We start from the raw sequence: 6,054 nt of genomic DNA, 5'->3' as shown, positions 1-6,054 counted from the left end.
AATCCAGTAATTTTGTGAAGATGTGACTTGTTAATTATTCTGTGTCAGTTATTCCTGGGATAAGTTATGCCTCTTCAACTTGTTCATTCAATTTTTTTTTTTCTGGGAAAAGGCTATTGACTTGCATTTTAAAATATGTAATTTCATTTGTTTTTAATAATGCCAAAATGACAAAAAGTTTGAAAGAAGAGTTCAATTATTAACTATGCACATTTTAGTTACATTCACTAAGCGTTAAAGTTATACCACCTCTGTGATCTCCCTCTGTCTGTCTGTCTTCCTGCTGACCTTTTTAATTGAGATTTAATTGACATATAACATTATATTAGTTTCAGTTGTACAACATAGTGATTCAATATTTGTATGCACTGTGAGATAATCACCACAATGTCTAGTTACCATCCATCACCACACAAACTTACAAATTTTTTTCTTGTGATGAGAACTTTTATTTAAAAATAAATCACAAGGGGCCGGGCCTCGTGGTGTAGCAGTTAAGTGCATGTGCTCTGCTGCTGGTGGCCTGGGTTCAGATCCCAGGCGCGTGCCGATGCACCACTTGTCAGGCTATGCTGTGGTGGCATCACATACAAAGTGGAGGAAGATGGGCACAGATGTTAGCCCAGGGCCAGTCTTCCTCAGCAAAAAGAGGGAGATTGGCATGGATGTTAGCTCAGGGCTGATCTTCCTCCAAAAAAAAAAAAAAAATCACAAAATCATTCATCCTGAAGTACTTCATTATGTTATTCCTAAGTACAAGTATAATTTTCTGCATAACCATACTAACATTATTATATGCAAGACATTTAATATTATTCACAAATTCTTTTTTTTTTTTTTTTTTTAAATTTTTTGTTTATTGCAGTAACATTGGTTTATAACATTGTAAAAATTTCAGGTGTACATCATTGTACTTCTATTTCTGCATAGATTACATCATGTTCACCACCAAAATACTAATTACAACCCATCACCACACACATGTACCCAATTATCCCTTTCACCCTCCTCCCTCCCCCCTTCCCCTCTGGTAACCACCAATCCAATCTCTGTCCCTATGTGTTTGTTTATTGTTGTTATTATCTACTACTTAATGAAGGAAATCATACGGTATTTGACCTTCTCCCTCTGACTTATTTCACTTTGCATCATGCCCTCAATGTCCATCCATGTTGTCACAAATGGCTGGATTTCATCGTTTCTTATGGCTGAGTAGTATTCCATTGTGTATATATACCACAGCTTCTTTATCCATTCGTCCCTTGATGGGCACTTAGGTAGCTTCCAAGTCTTGGCTATCGTGAATAAGGCTGCAATGAACACAGGGGTGCATGTACCTTTGCAAATTGGTGTTTTCAAGTTCTTTGGATAAATACCCAACAGTGGAATAGCTGGATCATATGGTAGTTCTATCGTTGATTTTTTGAGGAATCTCCATACTGTTTTCCATAGTGGCTGCACCAGTTTGCACTCCCACCAGCAGTGTATGAGAGTTCCCTTCTCTCCACAACCTCTCCAACACATGTTGTTCCCTGTCTTGTTAATTATAGCCATTCTGACGGGCGTGAGGTGATATCTCATTGTAGTTTTGATTTGCATTTCCCTGATAGTTAGTGATTTTGAACATCTTTTCATGGGTCTGGTGGCCATCTGTATATCTTCTTTGGAGAAATGTCTGTTCAGGTCTTTTGCCCACTTTTTAATTGAGTGGGTAGTGTTGTTGAGATGCATGAGTTCTTTATATATTTTGGAGATTAAGCCCTTATCAGATGTATGGTTTGCAAATATCTTCTCCCAATTGTTAGGTTGTCTTTTCGTTTTGTTGATGGTTTCCTTTGCTGTGCAGAAGCTTTTTAGTTTGATGTAGTCCCATTTGTTTATTTTTTCTATTGTTTCTCTTGCCCGGTCAGATGTGGTGTTTGAAAAGATGTTGCTAAGACTGATGTCGAAGAGCGTACTGCCTATGTTTTCTTCTAGAACTTTCACAGTTTCAGGTCTTACATTCAAGTCTTTAATCCATTTGGAGTTAATTTTTGTGTATGGTGTAAGGTAAGGGTCTACTTTCATTTTTTTGCATGTGGCTATCCAGTTTTCCCAACACCATTTGTTGAAGAGACTTTCTTTTCCCCATTGTATGTTCTTGGCTCTTTTGTCAAAGATTAGCTGTCCATAGATGTGTGGGTTTATTTCTGGGCTTTCGATTCTATTCCATTGATCTGTGTGTCTGTTTTTGTGCCAGTACCATGCTGTTTTGGTTACTATAGCTTTGTAGTATATTTTGAAATCAGGGAGTGTGATACCTCCAGCTTTGTTCTTTTTGCTCAGGATTCCTTTAGCTATTCAGGGTCTTTTGTTGTTCCATATAAATTTTAGGATTCTTTGTTCTATTTCTGTGAAAAATGTTGTTGGAACTTTGATAGGGATTGCATTGAATCTATAGATGGCTTTAGGAAGTATGGACATCTTAACTATGTTAATTCTTCCAATCCAAGAGCATGGAATATCTTTCCATTTCTTTGTGTCTTCTTCAATTTCTTTCAGAAATGTTTTATAGTTTTCGATTGTACAGATCTTTCACCTCTTTGGTTAAGTTTATTCCTAGGTATTTTATTCTTTTTGTTGCAATTGTAAATGGGATGGTATTCTTAATTTCTCTTTCTGCTACTTCGTTGTTAGTGTACAGAAATGCAACTGATTTTTGTATGTTGATTTTGTATCCTGCAACTTTCCCATATTCGTTTATTACTTCTAAAAGTTTTCTGGTGGATTCTTTAGGGTTTTCTATATATAAAATCATGTCATCTGCAAATAGTGACAGTTTCACTTCTTCCTTTCCCATTTGGATCCCTTTTATTTCTTTCTCTTGCCTGATTGCTCTGGCTAGGACTTCCAGTACTATGTTAAATAGGAGTGGTGACAGTGGGCATCCTTGTCTGGTTCCTGTTCTTAGAGGGATAGCTTTCAGTTTTTCACCATTGAGGATGATATTAGCTGTGGGTTTCTCATATATGGTCTTTATTATGTTGAGGTACTTTCCTTCTATACCCATTTTATTCAGAGTTTTTATCATAAATGGATGCTGGATCTTGTCAAATGCTTTCTCTGCATCTATTGAGATGATCATGTGATTTTTGTTCTTCATTTTATTAATGTGGTGTATTACGTTGATTGATTTGCGAATGTTAAACCATCCCTGCATACCTGGAATAAATCCCACTTGATCATGGTGTATAATCTTTTTAACGTATTGTTGTATGCGATTTGCTAGTATTTTGTTGAGGATTTTCGCATCGATGTTCATCAGTGATATTGGCCTGTAATTTTCTTTTTTGTGTTGTCCTTGTCTGGTTTTGGTATCAGGGTAATGTCAGCTTCGTAGAATGAGTTAGGAGCTTCCCCCTCCTCAATTTTTGGAAGAGTTTGAGAAGGATAGGTATTAAGTCTTCTTTGAATGTTTGGTAGAATTCACCAGGAAGCCGTCTGGTCCTGGACTTTTATTTTTGGGGAGGTTTTTGATTACTGTTTCGATCTCCTTACTGGTGATTGGTCTATTCAAATTCTCTACTTCTTCTTGATCCAGTTTTGGAAGGTTGTATGATTCTAAGAATTTATCCATTTCTTCCAGATTGTCGAATTGGTTGGCATATAGTTTTTCATAGTATTCTCTTATAATCTTTTGTATTTCTGAGGTGTCTGTTGTAACCACTCCTCTTTCATTTCTGATTTTACTTATTTGTGCCTTCTCTCTTTTTTTCTTGGTGAGTCTAGCTAAAGGTTTGTCTATTTTGTTGATCTTTTCAAAGAACCAGCTCTTGGTTTTATTAATTTTTTCTATTGTCTTTTTGGCCTCTATTTCATTTATTTCTGCTCTGATTTTTATTATTTCCCTTCTTCTACTGATTTTGGGCTTTGTTTGTTCTTCTTTTTCCAGTTCCTTTAGGTGCATTGTTAGATTGTTTATTTGAGATTTTTCTTGTTTGTTGAGATAGGCCTGTATTGCTATAAACTTCCCTCTTAGAACCGCTTTTGCTGTATCCCATAAATTCTGGCATGTTGTATTTTCATTTTCATTTGTCTCCAGGTATTTTTTGATTTCTTCTTTGATTTCTTCATTAACCCAGTCGTTGTTCAGTAGCATTTTGTTTAATCTCCATGTATTTGTGGCTTTTCTGATTTTCTTCCTATAGTTGATTTCTAGTTTCATACCTTTGTGGTCAGAAAAGATGCTTGGTATTATTTCAATCTTCTTAAATTTATGGAGACTTGTTTTGTGGCCTAATATGTGATCAATCCTGGAGAACGTTCCATGTGCATTTGAAAAGAACGTGTATTCTTTGGTTTTTGGATGGAATGCTCTGTATATATCTACTAGGTCCATCTGTTCTAGTGTGTCGTTTAAGGCCAATGTTTCCTTATTGATCTTCTGTTTGGATGATCTATCCGTTGGTGTAAGTGGAGTGTTAAAGTCCCCTACTATTATTGTGTTACTGTCTATTTCTGTTTTTATGTCTGTTAATAATTGCTTTATATATTTAGGTGCACCTACATTGGGTGCGTAGATATTTACAAGTGTTATATCCTCTTGTTGGATTGTTCCCTTGATCATTATGTAATGCCCTTCGTTGTCTCGTTTTACAGTTTTTGTTTTAAAGTCTATTTTGTCTGATATGAGTACTGCTACCCCAGCTTTCTTTTCATTGCCATTTGCGTGGAGTATCTTTTCCATCCCTTCACTTTCAGTTTGTGAGTGTCTTTAGGTCTGAATTGTGTCTCTTGTATGCAGCATATATATGGGTCTTGTTTTTTTATCCAGTCAGCCACCCTATGCCTTTTAATTGGAGCATTTAGTCCATTGACATTTAAAGTAGCTATTGATAAGTATGTACTTACTGCCATTTTTTAACTTTTTTTTTTTTTCTCAGTGTTTTAGTAGTCCCTCTCTGTTCCTTCCTTCTTCTATACAGAATTGATGGTCACTTTAGTTTGACCTCTGTCTGAAAGCTGTACTCTTTAACTACCCTCCTCCCTCCTTTTATGTTTTTGATATCATATCCAACCTCTTTTTTGTGCATTTGTATCCATTACGTTCTAATCGTGTAAATAGATAATTTTTCCTATTTGTGGTCTTCTCTTTTCCCCTTAAATCAGTCCCTTTAACATTTCTTGTAACACTGGTTTCTTGGTGACAAACTCCTTTAATTTTTGCTTATCTGGGAAAATTTTGATCTCTCCTTCCATTTTGAACGATAACCTTGCTGGGTAGAGTATTCTTGGCTGTAAGGTTTTTCCTTTTAGCACTTTAAATATATCATGCCATTCTCTTCTAGCCTGTAAGGTTTCTGCTGAGAAGTCAGCTGATAGCCTTATGGGGTTTCCTTTGTATGTAACTTGACATTCTCTTGCGGCTTTTAGGATTCTCTCTTTATCTTTAATTCTGGACATTTTGATTATGATGTGTCTTGGTGTGGGCCTCTTTGGGTTTATCTTGTTTGGGGCTCTCTGTGCCTCCTGTACCTGGATGTCTGTTTCCTTCCTTAGGTTAGGGAAGTTTTCATCTATTATTTCTTGAAATAGATTCTCTGCCCCCTTGTCTCGCTCTTCTCCTTCCGGGACACCTATAACACGGATGTTAGTGCGCTTGATGTTGTCCCAGAGGTCCCTTAGACTGTCCTCACTCTTTTTAATTCTTTTCTCTTTTACCTGTTCACCTTGGGTAATTTCTTCTAGTCTTTCTTCCAGCTCACAGATCCGTTCTTCTGTATCCTCTACTCTGCTTTTGAGTCCCTCTAATGAGTTTTTCATTTCCAGTATTGTATTCTTCATTTCTGATTGGTTCTTTTTTATATCTTCCATTTCTTTGTTGACATTCTCACTGAGTCCATCTATTCTTCTCCCCAGATCAGTGAGCATCCTTAACACTCTTAGTTTGAACTCTCTGTCGGCTAGGTTGCTCATTTCTGTTTCACTAAGTTCCTTTTCTGGGGTTTTGTCCTGTTCCCTTACTTGGAATGTATTCTTTTGCCTCTTCATTTTGCCTCTTTCCCTGTGCTTGTG

This window comes from Ceratotherium simum, chromosome 14 (genome assembly GCF_057802395.1).
Source record: "Ceratotherium simum simum isolate JZ-2026a chromosome 14, ASM5780239v1, whole genome shotgun sequence".
NCBI classification, from domain to species: Eukaryota; Metazoa; Chordata; class Mammalia; order Perissodactyla; family Rhinocerotidae; genus Ceratotherium; species Ceratotherium simum.
Note: the sequence above shows the minus strand (reverse complement) of the source record.